Genomic DNA, 19,437 nt, shown 5'->3' with positions numbered 1-19,437 from the left:
ATGTGCCAAAACCAAAGAGGGTACTTTGTATGTATATGTGTGTTTATATGATTTTGAAAGGTTACTTTCTATTTACAGTTATTGCAAAATATTGGCTGCATTCCTTATTCCCCATGTTGTGCAGTACATCCTCTAGCCTGTCTGACACCCAGTCGGTTGTGTCTCCTGCTCCTCCACCCCTGTGTTGCCTCTCCTCACTGGTAACCAATAGCTTGTTCTCTGTGTCTATGAGTCTGCTGCTTTTTTGTTATAGTCACTAGTTTATTGTATTTTTGGATTTCATATATACATGATATCCTACAGTATTTGTCTGTTTCTAACTTATTTCACTTAAGCATAATGCCCTCCAAGTCCATCCATGTTGCTGCAAGTGGCAAAATTCCATCCTTTTTAATGGCCAAATAATATTCCACTCCATATATACACACACACACACACACACACACACATATATATATATGTATATATATATGATTGATGGACATTTAGGTTGTTTCTATGTCTTGGCTGTTATAAATAGTGATGCTGTGAACATTGGGATGCATGTATCATTCTGAATTAGTGTTTTTGTTTTTTAGGTCATACAGTAGTTCAATTTTTAGTTTTTTGAGAAATCTCCATACTTTTTCCCATAGTGGCTGCACCAATTTACATTCCCACCAACAGTGTACAAGGGTTCTTTCTTCTCTACATCCTTGCCAAGATTTGCTATTTGTGTTCTTTTTGAAGACGGCCATTCTGACAGTTGTGAAGTGATATCTCTTTGCGTTTCCCTGATGATTAGCGATGCTGAGCATCTTTTCATGTGCCCGTTGGCCATCTCTCTGCATTTCTTCTTTGGAAAAATATCTGTTCAGTTCTCCTGATCATTTTTCAATAGGATTGTTAATTTTTTTGATGTTGAGTTGTAGGAGATGTTTATATATGTTGACTGTTAATCCTTTATTGCTCGTATCTTTTGCAAATATTTTCTTCCATTCAGTAGGTTGTCTTTTCATTATGTTGATGGTTTCCTTTGCTGTGCAGAAGCTTTTAAGTTTAATTAGTTCCTCCTTGTGTATTTTTGCTTTTATTTCCTTTAATTTAGGAGACAAATCCAAAAAATATTGCTACAATTTGTATCAGAGTGTTCTATGTTTTCCTATAGGAGTTTTATAGTATCCAGCCTCACATTTAGATCTTTAACTCATTTTGTGTTTATTTTTGTATATGGTATTAGAGAATGCTTTAATTTCATTCTTTTACATGTAGCTGTCCAATTTTCCCAGCACCACTTACTGAAGAGGCTGTCTTTTCTCCGTTGTATATCTCGCCTCCTTTGTCATGGATTAACTGATCGTAAGAACATGGGTGTATTTCTAGATTCTCTATCCTGTGACAGAAACTCTCCAGAAAGTGGGCATAGAGGGAACACACCTCAACATAATGAAGGTCATATATGACAAGCCCACAGCTAACATCATACTCAATGATGAAAAGCTGAAAACATTTCCTCTAAGATCCAGAACAAGACAAGAAAGCCACTCTCACCACTTTTATTCAACACAGTTTTGGAATTCTTCGCCACAGCTAGGAAGAAAAGGAAATAAAAGAAATCCAAATTGGAAAGGAAGAAGTGAAACTGTTACTGTTTACAGATGACATGATTCTATGTGGAAAAAAAAATCCTAAAAACGCCACCAGAAAACTGCTAGATCCCATCAATGAGTTCAGTAAAGGTTCAGGATACAAAATTAACATACAGAAATCTGTTGCACTTCTGAATGCTAAAAATGAAGTCTCAGAAAGAAACTAAGGAAACAGTCCCATTTACTATTGCATAAAAAATAAAATACATAGGAATAAACCTGCCCGAGGAGGCAAACGACCTGTGCTCCAAAAACTGTGAGTCATGGATGAAAGACACTGAAGACAACAGCAGCAGATGGAAAGATTTATCATGTTCTTGGGTTTGAGGAATCAGTATTGTTAAAATGACCAAACTACCCAAGGCAACCTACAGATTCAGTGCATTCTCTATCAAATTACCAATGGCATTTTTCACAGAACTAGAAAAAATAATTTTAAAATGTGCATGGAAACACAAAAGACCTCAGATAGCCAAAACAGTCTTGAGAAAGAAGAACACGGCTGGGGGAGTCATGCTCCCTGACTTCAGACTATACTACAAAGCTACAGGCATCAGAACAGCATGGTCCTGGCACAAAACCAGGCACAGATCACTGAGAAAGATTATTTTAAAAAATTATATGTGAGTCAAGATAACTAACTATTTTATTAGACTAATTTCTATACTTTAACAGAAGTATGTTTAAGTTTTTCTCAGTTATTCAGTTATCCTTTGTCCACTATGGATTGACCTTGCTCGTTATTGAAGAAAAATAAAACAGTGAAAAACTATAAAAAGCAAACTGCTCTTAGTAAGGAGAATAATAACATACTTTGAGGAAAAGTAGACAATTTTTAAATATTTCTGTGTCTACATTGATCTTGTCCAAAAGCAGAGAATGTAAAGTTATATTGATCATTTTTTGAAATGTTTATTTTATTCCAAAGAAGTTTTAAGAAGAAAATAAATTTGCTTGTAATCCTACCATCCAGCTATATCAGTGATTAATTATTGGTTTTCTTCTACACACTTTAAAAAATTGGGATAAAATTGACATATAACATATAATGATTTCATATATGTGTATGTTGCAAAATAATTAATACAATAAGCCTAGTTAACATCCATCACCACATACAGTATTTTTTACATAGTCACATGGATGCAAACAGTAGAAAAAAGCCTGCCAAGTATAAAGAGTGTAAGTGGGTGATCTAAGAAGATACTGGCTGGTACCCTCCTTGGATACAAGAATTTTATTTCAGATACAAGAATAAGTGCGTTTTGTAAACTGGGGCTTTGAGAGCTCATAAAACCAATCACTCTTGACCTTACTCATTGCCTTTTTAGAAGAAAGAATACGTGGTGGGAGTTTTGTAGAGTGATGAAAATTTTAAGACAAGGAAAAAAAAACATTTTCCAAGGCTGTGCTCTGCCTAACAGGGCTCCGTGCTGCTGTGTTCTCCTGTTAGGTTATCCACGATCGGTCGCTTCCTGGGCATCTTCTCAGTGTCCGCGCATCCACTGGTTGTGCACCCCATCGGGTTCCAGCGGAAGGAAACGCTGGCCTTTTCCCTGCTGCGGCCCCTGCTCTCAGCACTTCCTGGCCCACATTTGGAGCCCAGTACACGTCTGCTGAGTGATTCTGACTGTAAATCCGGGGCTGCCTGCAAGTTTCCACAGAACTGTTCTCTGCTTGACTTCAGTGAGTGAAAACCTGGAGAGCAGCAGTGAAGCCAAGGGCGTTAGAGACGGCCTACGTGAATTTTACTCGCGACGCCCGAGAGGGTGGAGTGTGCCGCTCCTCCTGTTTACACATCTGGGTCAGCTCTAAGTGTGTGGTGAATCCCCTAAAATCCCCATGCACTGAGACCAAAAGAGGCAGTGAGGTCGCCAGTCTTGCCTGAACTCATTTTCAGATTATGTGAGTTTCTGGTTTGCTTTGACAAAACCCCCACGTAGCCAAGCACTGGCCACAATCCGAGCAGAAATTAGTCTTCCTTACCTTTCACACCCCTCAGAACTGCAGGGCTGGTTTGTCAAGGTGCTGCCTGCCTTGCAGAGTCCGTTTTCCGCCTCATTTTTTTATTTGAACTTAGAACATAAATCTGTATTATTAAAAACTAATTCTTAGGTGTTCTGATGTGTGATTGATTGTGGATGCCAAGTGCTGAACTGGGAGCACGTCCGTGAGAGAAGCTGCATTTAGGTGTGACATTCTAAGGGAGTTTTTGTTTGTTTGTTTGTTTAATTCCTACAGAAGTGTAGCTGGGCATTAGAAAGACAGGACACTCCACCCACCCAGTTCCAAAGCTTGGCCACATGTATTCCTGTTGGCACTTCTGCAGGGCTGTGAGAATAGCCCGAAATGCTGGAAAGAGGGTGGGAGACACATGGACCTGAGCGGTCCCAGCAGACCACTCCAGCACCCAGCTAAGCCAGCCAGCTGAACCCAACCGAGATGAGCCCGGAGAGGTGAATGCTGGTTTCTGTATGCCGCTGAGATTTTGTGGCTGTTTGTTGTATGCTGGCTCCACATGGAGCCAAATAACAATGAATTTTTAAATTAGGAATTTTAACTTTGTGTCTCTGCACTGCCTCACTCCTCACCAGAGCAGCGCGCTCTGCAGGGCACGGGCCTTGGACCCAGCGGCACGGGCCAGGAGTGAGCGCGTGCACCCGCACCACCGCACCACTGGAGCGACGTGCAGACTGGTTTCTCCCGGGGCTTGGGGGGTGCCTGGGCGCGAGTGAGTGATGGGTCCTCACCATGTGTCGTAACCGCACCGATGTGAACTAGACAGCGAGGGAGAGGGAACTGCACAAGTCAGGGAAGCGGTCCTTCATATTTACGACACTCTGCGGTTGGGAGCTGCTCCCCGTTCTGCATTCAGGCGTCGCGGGGAGAGGCCAGTTCGCTAACTAAGTGATCAAGACAGAGCCGTGTTAGTTCTCTAGCGAAGCTCTTAGGTGGGCCGTGAAGGTTCTCATTTCCTCCTCAGCCCTTCTTGTTCTGGGAGCATCTTTACAGTTTCAGTGCAGTGTAAGCGATGATAGAGATTAATGTCTTCTTCCAAAGCCTGGCGTGAGGGGTTTAGAATATTGTAGAGTAAAAGTGGGCTGCCTTCTGAGAGGGGTCCTTAGCTCACTGAAAGGGGCAGGCTGTGTCTCCTCCACTTTGCAACCGTGCTCTCCTGATTCCCTCCCTTAATGGGGAAACGCTGGGCGTCACCACTGTTGGAATTCCACACGGGCCGTGGATTCCTCCTCAGTCGGCTTCAGACTCCGAGGACTCCGGGCAGCTGAACGGGAGCGGCCTGAGTTGACAAAACCTTTCGTCAGCTTCCATGTTTTAGCAAAGTTAGCAAAGGACATTTTCTCACGTCCTCTCTGAAAATCTTCTAACTCCCGTGGGCCAGACTGACCTAGAAAGTCTGTGAATTGTTAACGGATATCTCAGCGTCACGGAACTCACCGCGTGCTCGGGGCTGCGCGCCTGCGTTCATCTCCTTGCTGTTTGTTTGTGAGATCCTTGAGTGGGCACCAGGATTTTCCCCATCTTGTCTGGCCTGGGACTCAATAAATATTTACTTAAATATTTATTAATTATCCAAGGCACTTTAACTTTGTTTAGATATTATTGTAAGTTAATTATTCTTTCACGCTCAAGAACAATTTTTCAGTAGTTCCTGGGTAAATTCTTTGGTGAAGCAAAATGAGGAAATGACTTTCAGGGGAAAAAAATTAATGGTCCATTTCTCTTGGACTCTGCCACTTGTAAAAGCAAATTGAGAACCTGGAAGCATCTTGCTGCCTCAGGAAGACGCAGCACCTACTCTACAGTTTAGAAAGTTTTGACAAAGTTGCGAAGACAGTCTCTTCTCGAGCACGGGGAATAGACATGCCATTACTGTGACGGTCATTAATTTTCTGTTCGTGGTCCAGCCAGTTACACTGTCACGTAATCCTGCAGGCTGCTGTTTCTTGCCAGGGAAAGCCTGGATCCTGACAGTTTTTTTGAAAGGCAGACAAATTATTCCCCAGATCAGCTAATGGGGGCAGAACATATTTGACAAGCAGCCACCTGGTGGGATCAGAGGCTCCAAGCGTGTTTTCAAGTTAAACTTTAAACCCACTCTCAGCTGGGACGCTCCCTCCTGCTCAGAGCAGTCTGGCCAACGCCAACGCCAACGCCAACGCCAACGCCACCGGCGGCCCCCCTGACTCACGTGAACTGAGCCTTCTAATTACCGAGGCAGCCAGCCTTCCAGCTTGCTGCCCAGACAGAGCGCTCGCTTTAGAGCCCTCAGTGGTCACCGGTGGCGTCCGGGAGCGGACCCGCACGTCTGCCAAGCCCACTGCCTGAAGCGGCGCTGCCTTCTGCCTCACGAGACGCCGTGCATTCCTCTCCTGGACGATGGCTGCTGAGATGAAACCTTTGAAAACAAATGTGTGTCGTGTGAAGACAACGTCACCGAGCGCGTGAAGTAGGATTCCTCTTTCTGTTTCAATCTGTTCGCTGTACTACTGAAAGTGGTTTTAAAAAAAATTTTTTTTCTCCCCTCAAAGAGAGATGAAACGGCCTTCACTGAGAAAGAGTGACAGTGATGAACTGACGGACCCGTCGCTGCTAGCTCGAAATCATTTCCCTTTTTCTTTCCAAGGAAAATTGAAGAACTGTTTCTACTAGTGAAAATCACATTTCTTTTCCATGAACATCAGTAAGTAGATATGTAGTACTAACTATGATATTCACTTAGCTGAGTTCCAAATAAAGAATTATAAAAAAAAAGATAGAATTGCAAGTGTAGGTAAGCAGTGTTTAAAGACATACTCGAGAGGTATGGTATCTTTAAGAAAACTACAAGTTTTCGAAGAATATATACTTTATTTAAAAAATGCCGAAAACTTGACGATGATTACAAGAAGGCTTTCTTGACTTCCGGATCCACCTTGGACCCCCCACAGCTGCCGAGGTCCGCGGTCAGCTGCCCCCACAGCTCTTCCGCTGTGGTGTGGGTTCCCCGTGCTAGGAAGTCATCGGTGGGACTGGGGCCAGCGCAGCCAGCACGCTGCAAGCTGCTGGAAAGTGACGTGGGCTGAGGCCTGTGGGCAGGACACAGGAAAGGCAGCCGGTTTCTGGTCCACATGCCTGTTTCAGCCAAAAGCATTTGCTGTTCCTCAGAGTGTAGGGATTTGCTTGGCAGGTAGTCGCTCAGCCCCCCTCAGGGATAAGTCTGTACAGAGAACCCAGCGTGGGTCTCTGTTGCGGGAAATGTGGGCGTTTGGTCGGCGCCGGACCTAGATCTGCCTTGGGGCCTGAAGCCAGTGCTTGGACCCGTGAGAAGTCTCCCTCTCTGCCACCGTGATCTCTCCCTCCCCTGGCTGGCGTGCCCACGGTGTGGACAGTGACAGGCTGACCATGTCAGTGGGCGGGTCAGCGTGTCTGCTGGGGTCGCCATCCTCCTCTGTGCTCCCTGCTCTCTGCGGTGTCACTGCCTGCTGTGAAGGGTTCCAACTCGGGGCCCTGCCCCCGGGTCCTTCCATGAGCCGGCCCTCACACCTACCGTCTGCTCTTTCTTATTCCAGACCCCGCCGACTGTCACTGTGTACACATTCCCGCGCTGTGAGTTCTCTTCCCGCAGCAGTGCGAGGCCCAGACCTGCGCTCAGGGTGGCGCTGCTGCCTCCGCCCCCTCTCCTGGTGGGAGGAGCGGCGGGAAGGCAGGCTCACAGACTTCCCTTGCCCAAACCCCCCGTGACAGCGCTCACTCCACAGGAAGGTTAGCACGGGGCTGTACCAGCTGCCAGGGGTGCGGTCACACTGTTCACCAGCTCGGGGACCAGGGAGGCAGCGCGCGCCCCGCCCGTCGGTCCAGGAGCCGCCTGTGAGCCGGGGCCGGGCCGGGCCCGCACTGCTTATTCCCTGGTTCACCTGCAGCGACTCTGTCGTCTGGGGCCCTGCCAGTCCACTGCTGCCATTGGGCCTGACCCTTCTACGGCACTGCTGACGCAGCCTCGGCCTGGAGAGAACAGCCCGGAAACCCTCCCTGCAGCTTCTTTCTTCCTTTCATGAGTGCAGCTGCCGCCGGGCCACGCTGGGACAGAGTACGTGGTGCGATGGTCTAATGATGGTTCCCAGAGAGACCCAGGTCCTAATCCCCGGGACCTGGGAACGTTCCCCTGGTGACGAGGACTTGGCAGACGTTGTCAGTGAAGGATCCGGAGCTGGGATATTATCCTGGAGTCTCCGGGTGGGCCCTGGATTGAACACAGGAGTCCTCACAAGAAGGAGGCAGAGGGGGAGTCTGCCGCAGAGGAGGGCGGTGTGGTGGGAGTTGGCGGTGCTGAGCCGTGGGCTCTGAAGATGCTCACAGGGAGCAGGAGCCAGGGATGCAGGGTGCTGCCCTGAACTGGGGCGTGGGCTGTGGGTGCTCCTCTAGAGCCTCCCGAGGGACCGGGGCTGGGACGCGTGGCTTCAGCCCAGTGATGCTGAACTTGCTTCCTGGCCTTCAGAACCGAGTGGTAGTAAGTGTGTGTCGTTTCAGCGCCATGCTTGTTGGCGCCTGTTACTGCCGCACGGGGGCCGATGGGCGTGCCGCATCTCTGAGCCTCTGGGTCCCTTCCTAACTGGCCGTCTGGCCTTTCCGCTTCTCTTCCCGGGGGCTGCCGGGCACCTGCTGTTGGAAGAGTCTCACGAGCAGTGTGTCAGCAGCATCCCTGGGTCCCTCCTGCGGGTGGACGTCTGCGATGGGAGAGTTCTCAGCCTGGTGAACCCCGTCATGGACGGCACCGTCTGCCTCTCCTGACCCCCTCCAGATCCAGCCCTATGCTCGTCCCACACGACCACAGGCCCAGGACCTCCGGCCCAGTTTGGCTCCGGTGTAACTGTGGGTACAGGCTGGGGGCTGGATCGTGGTGGTCGGGGAGAGGCCTCTGTCTCCTCTTCATCAAAGGGAGAACTGGAGGCCAGGGGATGCTAGGGTTCCTGGACCGAAGAGCCCGGGACCCTGGACATGGCCCTGCGCTGGGGACACTGCAGTGCGTGCGGGCAGGACCGAGCCCAAGGTCCACATGGTCTTGCTGTTGTGTTGTTTTGTTTGTCATATACAGTAATAAAATCTCCAGCATGAGGGACACCTCCGTTGAAGTTTACTGATTGCATATATAAATAAATGAATATGAGAGAGTATGTGAGCCACTATTTACATAAAGAGTCCCTTAAGTGCATATTTGGTCTTCCTCAGAAAATCATCTGCAAGACTTCTGTTGCCCTGAGCTCACCTCCGTTCATCACCACGCATTCTGGAATTAAAATTCCTTTCAGCACGTAGAGGAGCACTTCCAAACGAAACAAAAGGCACGACCAACTCGGCGGTGTGCTTTCGGGACATGTTTACCAAGCACTCAGCTTAAAAACAGTATGTAATTACACAGTGTTTTTATTATCTCACTAAAAATATTGTTCTTTGTAGAGAATCCGGCATTTCCCAATTTCTGAAATTAAAGAACCGGAGGCTGGCTTCAATGTGATAAGAAAAATCCATGTTCCTCAACATCCATCTCTGTGTATAATTACCTGCAAAGCTATAACATGATCACTTTATCATATTTCTTTTCAATGTTCTGCTAAATCTGTAGTGTGTGTGTGTGTGTGTGTGTGCGCGCGCGTGCACCCGAGTGTATAGAAATATATACTTTTGTTATGATGCTCTGCAATGTAAGCTCTTATAAAACCATCATTATTTGAGAGCTTCATGATAAAAACACACGCAAGCTGCCCGTGGACCCTAATTCTCTGCTACGGCTTCTTCCCCACAAGAATTTCAGGTGATTCTCACTGATGCGTGAGAAGTTAATGTTTGTCTTAGGAGAATGTTAGTCTGACTTTGGTGAGTTTATGCTATAATGTGTTTGAACCTGAAGCTGACTTAGATTTTTCACTATTTCCAAAGACAGTTGTAAAGCTACATTGTTATTTAAAGATTTAAGCAATTTTATGTCCGATTGAAATGTTCAGAGCAGTTATTTCTCTTTTCTTAGAAAACTGCAGTACTCAGCAGGCAGACAGGCATTTGGTTCTTTTTCAGGTGGTGAAGTCTGAAGGCACATTAGAATGGAGATCTGAACAGAAGGATAGAGGGAAAACCCCAAAACTAAAAAGGTACCCATTACGAGATCTATACATGCACCCTCCTTGTCAAGAACAGGGTGCCCCCAGCACTTGAAATGCTGTCTTCTGCTCCCAACACTAGGTTTTTTTTCCCCTTTGTGGTAGTAAAATCTGTGATGTCTTGTGAATTGTACCCATTTCTAAAATATCTGATAGAAGTGGTTTTGAAAATCAGTGTCATTGGCCATCGCTTCTTACTGCCTCAGACTCCCAGGCTCATTTTCTCCTGTGCATTAATCCGTATTAATGTCAGGCTATGTGAGTGAGAGGGAGCGGCCTCCTTTCCTGCTGAGGCTTAGATGTACTCCTGTTCTCAACCTGCAGCGCCCCTCTGTGAGCTATCTAAGCTGTCCCCCAGCCTGAAGCTCCGCCAGCGCTGTTCTGCCCCGCAGTCTCAGGGAGATCTCCTGATTCGCAGAGCTCTTTTGAGCAAGCCTTCCCCGGGTCTCTGAACCCTGTAGGGTCCACATAACCTCAAACCACCACCGGGTTTTGACCAGACGTCGCAGTGTGAGTGCTCGCTGTGTCCCCTTTATGACACTGTGGTCTGGTTGGTGTACGATGCCTTCCCTGCGTTCGCGGTCCTTGGAGGAGCTAGTGCACGTCCTGGGTGTAGCTGGCGTTCTGTGGGCGTCTGCTTCGCTAATACTGCCCTGGAAAAACACTTACTCTGAACCGAAACGTGTCAGTATTTTTAAAAGTTAACCTTGTCTTTATTCATCATAATAAGAATAAAATATTGCTCACTAAGACCCATAGCATTTTGTAAATTCTAGGCAACACAGTACTGAAATTTTTTAAAAAGTGTGCATATGGGAAAGGGCGACCACATTCCGCCCTCAGCTGTGAGGGGCCCTCCCGCCCTGGGTTGGATGTGCCCGGTGCGGCGGAGCCCAGCAAGACGTGCCCGCGTTCTGGAGGCTGGCGTAACCGGGGAACCGGCGCCCTGGGGGGCGTGCTTCCGGGGGTCACTGCGCCACACATGCTCTTCCACCCAGAACCTCGGGTCCCTGCTCTCTCTTTTCTCTCTATAAAAGCTGCAGAAAATGCAATGCTTTTTTTTTTTTTTTATCATTTGTGCAAACCGTGTGATCAGGTGCTGTGTCCTGGTGGCACTCTTCTAAGTCCAAGGTTAATCAAGTGTTTAAGACGAACTTTCCGCCTGGATCTGAGAGGCGAGCGCAGGAGAGCGTCCCCTGCAGTTGCTCTTTCTCTGAGTGGGGTCGCAGTTTAAAGCCCCCCAGCACACGCAGCGCCCTGCTCGTGAGCGATTAATAATCACACGTTGTGGCAGGCTCAGGGTGCCAAACCAGAAATTGCGGCGATTTATCCCTAGCCACGTTTTCCCCTGTGATGAGCCACCTATCTGCACTTAGGAGAACCTGCTCGCACATACAGTTCTACATTTAAAATCGGTTATCCTTGCCAAGTGTAGGCATGTTTGTGATGCTTTTCATTAAGACAACTTTTTATGTAGAAAGTAAGTCGAATAGAAATGTACAAAAATACAATTTGTGTACTGTATACTCTGAATATATTTACTTACATATATTACAAGACTGATAATTATAGGATAAGAACATTATTGTATCATCCCATTCCTGTTAGCAGTTTGGGGCCATTTATGAAGACTTCTAAGTTATTTTTCCTAAGAAAGCTAAAAACTCTCTATAGGTTCTGTTTTGATATTCTCTCACTAAATAATACTAAAATTATTTCTCAGTGTCTTTACTTATCCTCGTAAAGAGTGGCCATTGCCTAAACCAAAGAGAAGACAAAAATAACATTTTCCCCTGAAACCGCAGGTCTGTTTCTGAGGTGACGAGAATTGTCACAGCCTCTGGACAAGAGAAGAAGACAGATTCCTCTGACGAGCGAATGGAAGGGCTGTTCTGCTGTACGTGTTTTTGGCTTTTTTGTGCAGCATCTTCATTCTCTGACAATAAATGCTGTCAGAACAGTGTTACTGTTCTTCCTACAAATGTGTCCCCTCCGGGCCGTGAGGGCGGAATGGAAATGATGCAACGTTGATCTGGATCAGGGCTTCCCACACAACAGCCCCGTCTCATCGGAGCAGGGGGTCGTCCAGTGCGGGCTGTGCAGGTCTGGGACGAGGTCTGGGACGAGGTCTGGCACAGACGCATCTCACAAGCCCCCAGGCCATGCAGCCAGGTCGCCGTGAGGACCACTGGTGAGTCCCGTGCGATCCTCCAGCCCGAACTGGCCTTCGGAGCACTTCGATGCTGCACTGGGAGACTGTCCCCATCCTCTCTCCCCCATGGGACCAGCACCGAGGGCAGACACGTTGTCCTAACATCCCACAGAGTCCGCGTCTGACTCACAGGTGTTAAACAGCGCTGATGGGAGATTTCAAAAGTCACCGAAAGAATTTTGGAAGAGAAGTATCTAGCGGACAGCGATCCTTGGAAATACCACCTTAATAATTTTTAAGACTGTGTTGATAACTGAAGCAGACTCACTCTTGTTTGGGAAATTGAAATATGTTCTAATGAGAAGCAGAGTTGCTTAGAGAATTATTAAAAATAGAAGCAAGACAGAGGTTACGTCAGGCACATCGCCTACTGCGAACTGCGCGGGAGGAAGGCGGCGACGCTGCGAGATTTGATCTGAGACGGCCAGTTTCCTCGGCTGAAGGCTCTAAATGTCTTTTCTCTTTTTCTTCTGGACCAAAATTATCTGTTTCTTGAGCTTTGAGGGCTCAATAAAATAATTCATTAATATTAAAATCTGGTTTACATCAACATGCTATGAAAACCAAGCATGCACCTTCTTTAGGTAACTGTAAAGCAGTTCACACCTCAGAAACATTTATTTTAACAGAAACAAGATATTGATGGAAAACAGCTGGAGTAGAAAATGCACCCTGGACTTGGCAGATGACTGAGCTGATAGCGGTGGGGTTTGGAGAGGAAGGGAAGTGAGGGAAGGTTCTCGCCCAGATATGATTAAACGGCGCAGAGCATGGCATTTAGAAAAATACTGAGTCATCTTCCTGGGACTTTTCAGATCCACACGTATAAAGGAATAGAATAAACACTCATCCTTCCGTGAGCTGGTCTCAGCGACCTCTGACCTCGGCGGGGACGAGGGCCGTTTGGGGTGGCGGAGGAGACGCTGCTCGCATGGGCAGGTTCCCACCGGGACCGCAGAGCCTCACGTGGTGGGCAGGACGCGGAAGGGACAGGAGGGCAGTTCTTTCGTTTCACGGGATGCAGTCATTGAACCTCCTGTTTTTCTTTTCATTTTTATTGACATATAATTGACAAATAAAAATTACCCACACGGAAACCTCCTTGTGCATTAACCTGACTGCCAGCAGCCTCGAAGAGCCTTCATCCAGCGGCAGGTGCTGGCTCTGTCTTGTACGACCCTCACACAGTCGTGCAGTCACGCACGTGCCACGGAGACCACACCGGCAAGTCTCCCGTGTCCTGCTTCCCTTCTCCTCACCCCTCCTTCCCCTGTTTCTGCTCATGATTCTTGTCCTGACATTGACCGCTGAATAACGTTGTAACATATAGTCCTGTTTTTATTCTCTCGCACCCTTGCTTCATACTGCATGAGAATTAAGTTTCCAAAGATACGTTCTCTTTCTCTTAAAAATCTGCTTCTACTCTTGTACGTTCAGTTTAATCATGAGACCTCCCGAGCAGGTGCGCGGAGTCCCCACCTCTCGTGTTCACCTGCTTTCTCACGTGCTCCTTCCGGCCATCTGGGCTGGCTTTCTAATACAGAGAGAGCATGAGTAAACACAAGCAATGATGCCACGTGCTAAGAGTTGTATAGAACTGAAGATAATCATTTACTCTGCATTTTTCAAATGCAATCTCTCCCTGACCTTCCTTTGATTTAAATAGTATTTAGACGCAGTGACACTCAGCATACCTCAAATTCACCATTATTATTGCTTTGTTTGCCACAGGTATTGTCATTGACTCTGGTTTTCTGTCTTGAGATTCAGGAAGTCAATTATTATTAAACAAGTAAGAACAATGGATGGGTTTAATGAAGAGGTGACCCTGAGTTGACAGAGTGTGGATTTCTACCCGCTGCTGTGAAAACCACAGGGTGCGGCAGGCCGGGCGTGAGCACCCTGGGCAGCTGCAGGAAGGTGACTCTGTTAGGGGCTCCCCGGGTCTGGAGGTACAAAGTGATTTCTTTTCACCGTCCGCCTTGGGAAAGTAAATTCCACAGCACACTGCAGACTCCAGCTTATTATCTCCAAATACCATTTGAAAATAAGTGATCAGCACTGTGGAGTCATTAAATATACACAATTGGAAGATTGAGCTTATAATCTATGGGAAGGACTTGGAATATATCGCCTCATTATTTTATTTTATAGCCAAAGACATAACTTGCATTCTGTTTCAGTGAACAATGAGCATCAGGCCCTGACAGAATTACCTCATTTCTTTTTTATGCTTTCTCAATATAGGCAAATGCATTACAAACTCTAATTTACTCTGACCCAGAAATGGCTCTGTGGCATATTTCCGCAGGCCCTTGTGTGCACGAAACAGGAAGTCATTCATCATAGGATTATTTTGTCTTATTTTTAAAAAATCATTGTTTATATTCCCCAAAGTGAAAATAAAGTCGAATTAGTTTTCTCCTAGTCACCGTTCATTGTCACGTTTTCCGGGAGCTGACACTGTTACCTGGGTCAGCACCGCTTCACTGCATCTCAGAGCAAGAGCAGCTAACGGCCGTGCTGACTGTGGCGTGAACAGCTGTGAGCACAATTGCACCGGAGTCGTGTGACCTGGTCCCGAGTGTCTGAGATGCTTGAGGAGCCCGGCGTGTTCCGTTAGAGGCAGCAGCAGCGGAGGCGCTTTGTTGCCAGGCAGGCAGACGGCGGGGCTCCGGTGGGTGGAGGGTGGCCCTGGCGGGGGTGGTGGCCGCTTTCCCGTCCTCAGCCTCCGGGTCCTGGCCTCGGTGCGTGGAGCTCTCAGTGCCCAGGCGAGGCTCAGGCGCTGTCCAGCCCTCCTTACTGGGGAAGAGCCCAGACGTGTTCCGTCCTTTAGAAACCCCTCTTCGGAATTCACTGTTGAGTGGAGGAGGCCAGCCGCAAAGAGGACGGGCATGCTGGACGGTCCAGTTGCCTGGAGCTCAGAGCAGACGTGGCTGCTCCAAGAAGAGGAACCCAGAACAGGCTTTCCAGTGGGGATGGCGGGGTGGGCATCTGTGGATGGGGGGGCCGGGGAGACTTTGGGGCTGGAAGTGCCTTGATCACAAGTGTCACAAGGTGTGTGCATTGGCAGAAATGCACTGAGCTGTGTACCCTTTACTGGATGTTTGTTATACCTAAGACATTTTTTAAAGGTTTTAAACAGAAGCAAAAAAGACTAGTTTGAGAATAAACAGCTTATAAGCACCGCCACGTCCCCCAACACACACAAACAGAAGGGTGACAGAGGCCAACTGCTGGGAGCCTGAGGCCCGCGAAAGGCCATCTGTCAGTCTTGTTCTGTTTCTCTTGAATCACTCTAATCTTTCCTAAATCTTCTGAGGCCCAGACAAAAGGACACACACTTCCCCACTGTGGTTCCCAAATTATGTGCCCGAGGAGCAGGGATCTCAGAGCTGCGCTGAGGGTGCTCTGCTCCTGAAATTGAATAATAGTAGTTTTTTCCCCATTTCAAGAAAATTTAATGAGTGATATTTTCTTCATTTGATGTTTGTTCTTTTTGTGGCATTTCCTTTAATCCCTGTTGTCAACTACCACCTTTCTTTCACTGAGCTTTTACCAAAACCAGATTTGGTGAGCAAACAGCAGATTTATATCAGAGGAAAGCACGTAAACCCCGGCCGTCTGGTTTGACTGCTCACATCACGAGCAGATGTGTCGGTCGTGCGGTAGTGGCTCAAGATGAGGTGAAACACACCAGCGCTCCACGGTGCTTTTAGCAGAGCTTCGGGCTCCAGTCTCCTGGGCATCCGGGCAGTCTGAGAACTTCAGATGGGAATGGCTTCACCCGTAAACTTGGAGGCAGAACCAAGTCCACCGCGACCAAAGCAAAGCAGGCCTTTCATCTCTTCAGCCAGAGGACAGAAGGGCCGTGAAGACTCAGCCCCGGCACAGGGGGCCGCACGCGGCTCGGGGGCCTCAGCCCCGCCCTCCCTGTAGCTCTGGGGAGGCTGGGGGCAGGACGAGGCAGCTGAGCTGTTTGGGGTTCTTGTGCTGTGATTTTTAAAATACCCCATTTTATCACCATAGACAATTACATACTGGTCCTGTTTTGTAGACCAGGGAAGGAGTATCAGGAGCAAAAACAAACCAGGAAAGTTACACAGATACTTAGCTTTCAGCCAAAGCCAGGCTTCCCAACAAAACCCCCACCCGTGCCCCTCAGGCCTTTCTAGTGTTTTATGCCTCGTTTGCATTTGGTTTGGCCTTCTTTTCTCTCTCGCTCTCTTTTTTTTAATTAAGCTTTTTTTCCTTGGAGCAGTTTTAAGTTCACAGGAGAATGGAGAGGAAGGTGTGAAGATTTCCCATGCACCCCTGTCCCCCCACCACACAGGCTCCGCCACCCACTGCTGGCACCCCGCCCCCCCCAGCCCCCTCCACCACTGCCCGCACTCCCACCAGAGGGCACCTGGGTTACAGCTGGTGCTCCTGAACGGACACACCATCACCACTGAGTCCAGGCTGACGTCAGGGCTCAGCCCTGGTGCCGTCCATTCTGCGGGCCTGGACGAACGTGTAATGGCGTGTGTCCACCTGTCACCCAGGAGTGTCGCTGCCCTAAAGCCCCCTGTGCCCCTCTGGCTCGTCCCTCCCTGCCCAGCCCCTGGTCTTTTTCTGTCTCCACAGTTCTGGAATCATGAAATAGGCAACCTTTTCATCCCTGAGATTTTTAACCCATTCTTTAAAGCGAAAAAATGTTTATTGAAAAAGTTCTTTGCTTCGCGCCCCTACAGGACACTGAACATAACACTTTGCTCAGGCTGGCGGATGCCTCCTGCCTTGAATTCTGGGACATTAAGCAGTTACTTAGAACATAAGTATTTCGTGATTTTACCAAGATACGTTCCCCCTGGGAGAGTCAGAGGACCTGGAGCTTCTGCCCTTCTGTCTGACTCTTAAGAGCCGTGAGCGCCTTCACCTGCTGCATCCTGGAAACAAGTGTGCGTGGCCTGGAGCTCTCCAAGGGCTGAAACGCCCCCAGCAGAAAGAGGCAGAGGCAGAGGAACAGGAAGGGAAGCTCAGGGCGGAGGCGGCTGCTGCTGGCGAGCGGTGCGCCGGCGCTCTGGGCGCACCAGCCAGGCCCGGGGCTGCTGGAGGAACAGACACTTCTTACGGACATGTCTCTGTGCCTAGATAACAAACCAAAAAAAAAGAAAAAGAAAAAGGCAGAGACCAGAGCGTGCTGCTCACACAAGGAGCCTTGAGATTTTGAAAACAATTTTTAATTTTGGGTTGAGGTGAGTGAAAACTCAGATGAAAGGTCCATGTTAAGGTGACTTCAAAGTGGCTGCCTTCTCCTTTGAGGAGGAAAATGGTTATCAAATCCGCTTACTGAGACCACCCGCCTTGCCAGGCCGGCTCTTTGGTGTTATCAGATAAGTCACCTGCTCCCTCTCGAGCCCGGAGCCGCGGGAGGCCGTCCCTCCCTTTCATCTGCCCCGGCTCCCCCCAGTATCTCCTCCCACTATCTCAGGGTGCGAAGGGGGAGTTTGTGAGCGGATACAGAACAGCACTGAGAGGACAGCGGACTGAGACTTCCTGTAACCCAGCGCCTGTTTGGCCGCTGAAGATACGGGGCCACCCGTGGGCCTGGGTGACCAGCTGTCACTCCGGGCCAGCCCAGGTTTTCCTTCCCAGAGTCAGACGTCTGCATCAGGCTTGGCAAATGCCACCCAGACCTTTAAGTCAGGCACCTAAACTCTTCATGGTTTTGTTGTTGTTGTTGTTTTTACTGTGAAGACTCACTGAGTAAACATTTTAAGGAGAGTTTTGGTTCTTCTTTAATTTGGTGAATTAAAACCCCAGGAGTGGCCTCTGCATCCTGGTCAACTGCTGGGCCATGGGGAGCCCCTGGGGGGCTGAGATGGAAGGTCACCCTGAAGCTGTTTGCCACGAACAAATAAGGGTTCAGGGCAGACGGTGGAACCCCTTCCTTGGCAAATAGACACGCATTTCCTGGGGCCTGGGGACCTCATCCTCACTGCCTCGCAGGCCGCCCGTGGCCTGCTCCGTGGAGCAGTGGCTAAGCACATGTGTAGGGCTGGGTGCCTGGCTCATGGCCTGGCTGTCCCACTGATCTCATGTAGCCTGACCCTGCCTCGCACCACAGCCCCAGGCAACCCTCAGCAGTGGCAGGCGACGTCACTTCCGCCTGAGTTTCTCCACCCCTTGCTTCTAGACAGAAGTGTCCAAGGGAAACTTTCTTTATCTTAGTCATCTTCTTCTTAAAGCTTCCTAGTTTAAACTTGTTTTAGACTTACAGAAGAGGAAACTGTGTACAGAAAATGGCACAGAGAATTCATATATATGCCTCTCCTAACTCCCACTGTGCTAACATCTTACGTAAACCGGGCACAGTCCTAAAAACTAAGAATTTAACACTGGTGTAATACTGTCACGTAAACCCCAATATTTATTTTAAACTCATCAGTTTCTCCTTTTACTATTCCATTTTCCAAACGAGGACCCCAGCTGGCTTTGTGTTATCAAGTCTCCTCAGTCCCTAACAGTATTATTGTTTTCCAGAATTGTTTTGCCTTGTCTAGGGCATCTGTCTCTCCATTTAGATTGTAGAATAAGCTTGCACACGTATCCCTGAAGACCTGCTGGCGTTTCCATTGGGATTGTGTTGAATCCACCTGTTAAATGAGGGAGAGATGGCAGATGAACAGTGTTGAGGTTTCTAATAATGATCATGGCGTGTATCTTCATTCACTGAGTTCTGTTCTGATTTCTTTCCTCGGTATTGTGGCAGCTTGAGCGTGCAGATCCTGCACTTGCAATGGTACGTTTATACCCAAGTGCTTTAGCTGTGGGTGCTATGACAAATGAGGCCTTTGCATCGATGATTCATTTCCAGCGTGGAGAGAAACAATCGATTTTCTTATACAGACGGTGCATGGCTCAGTATACCGTACCATCGTGAAACATACCCTCGCTTTCTAGATCTTTTTAGATTCTTTGGTAATTTCTAGGCAGATAGCCGTGCCTTCCACAAACAGAGGCTTCGGATTTCCAGCACGACGTACAGTCCGTGGTGGTGAGAGAGCACGGCCTTGCCTAGGGTTTAGTTTGATGGACAGTCACTAACTGGCACTGCAGGCTGTACAGCTGGTTGCATACATGCCACCCAGCCCGCTGAGGACGTCTCCTTCTATCCCCACTTCGTGGAGAATTTTCATTATGAATGGAGATGATCTTTTTGTCAGGTATTTCCTGAATCTACTGTGATTTATCTCTTTAATATGGTGAATTGCTTTGATTGACGTCCTCGTACTGAACCAGCCTTCTAAGTTCTGCTAACACATCGCCCTCTTCGTCCTTTGCTGGGTTTAATTTGCCAGGCTGTGGCTGCGGGTGGCTGTGTTCATACTCACGGAGACTTCGTTGGCTCATCTTGTCTTGTCTTCGCCTGGCTCTCACATTAAGGTAACGTTGATCCTGC

At 48.2% G+C, this 19,437-nt stretch overlaps 1 long non-coding RNA gene across 2 annotated transcripts in view; it reads left to right on the top strand.

The window, feature by feature from the left end:
* Positions 1–19,437, top strand: part of LOC123618971 (uncharacterized) — a 285,841-nt gene that overhangs the window by 153,589 nt on the left and 112,815 nt on the right. The window contains exons 2-3 of one of the 2 annotated variants that reach the window (XR_012504279.1): positions 8,856–9,029; positions 9,699–9,772. This is a non-coding gene — a long non-coding RNA (uncharacterized LOC123618971). The remainder of the gene's footprint in view (positions 1–8,855; positions 9,030–9,698; positions 9,773–19,437) is intronic. The other variant, XR_012504280.1, reaches the window with a different exon arrangement.

Source organism: Camelus bactrianus, chromosome 35 (genome assembly GCF_048773025.1).
Source record: "Camelus bactrianus isolate YW-2024 breed Bactrian camel chromosome 35, ASM4877302v1, whole genome shotgun sequence".
Lineage (NCBI taxonomy): Eukaryota > Metazoa > Chordata > Mammalia > Artiodactyla > Camelidae > Camelus > Camelus bactrianus.
This window is presented reverse-complemented; position numbering and strand designations above follow the sequence as displayed.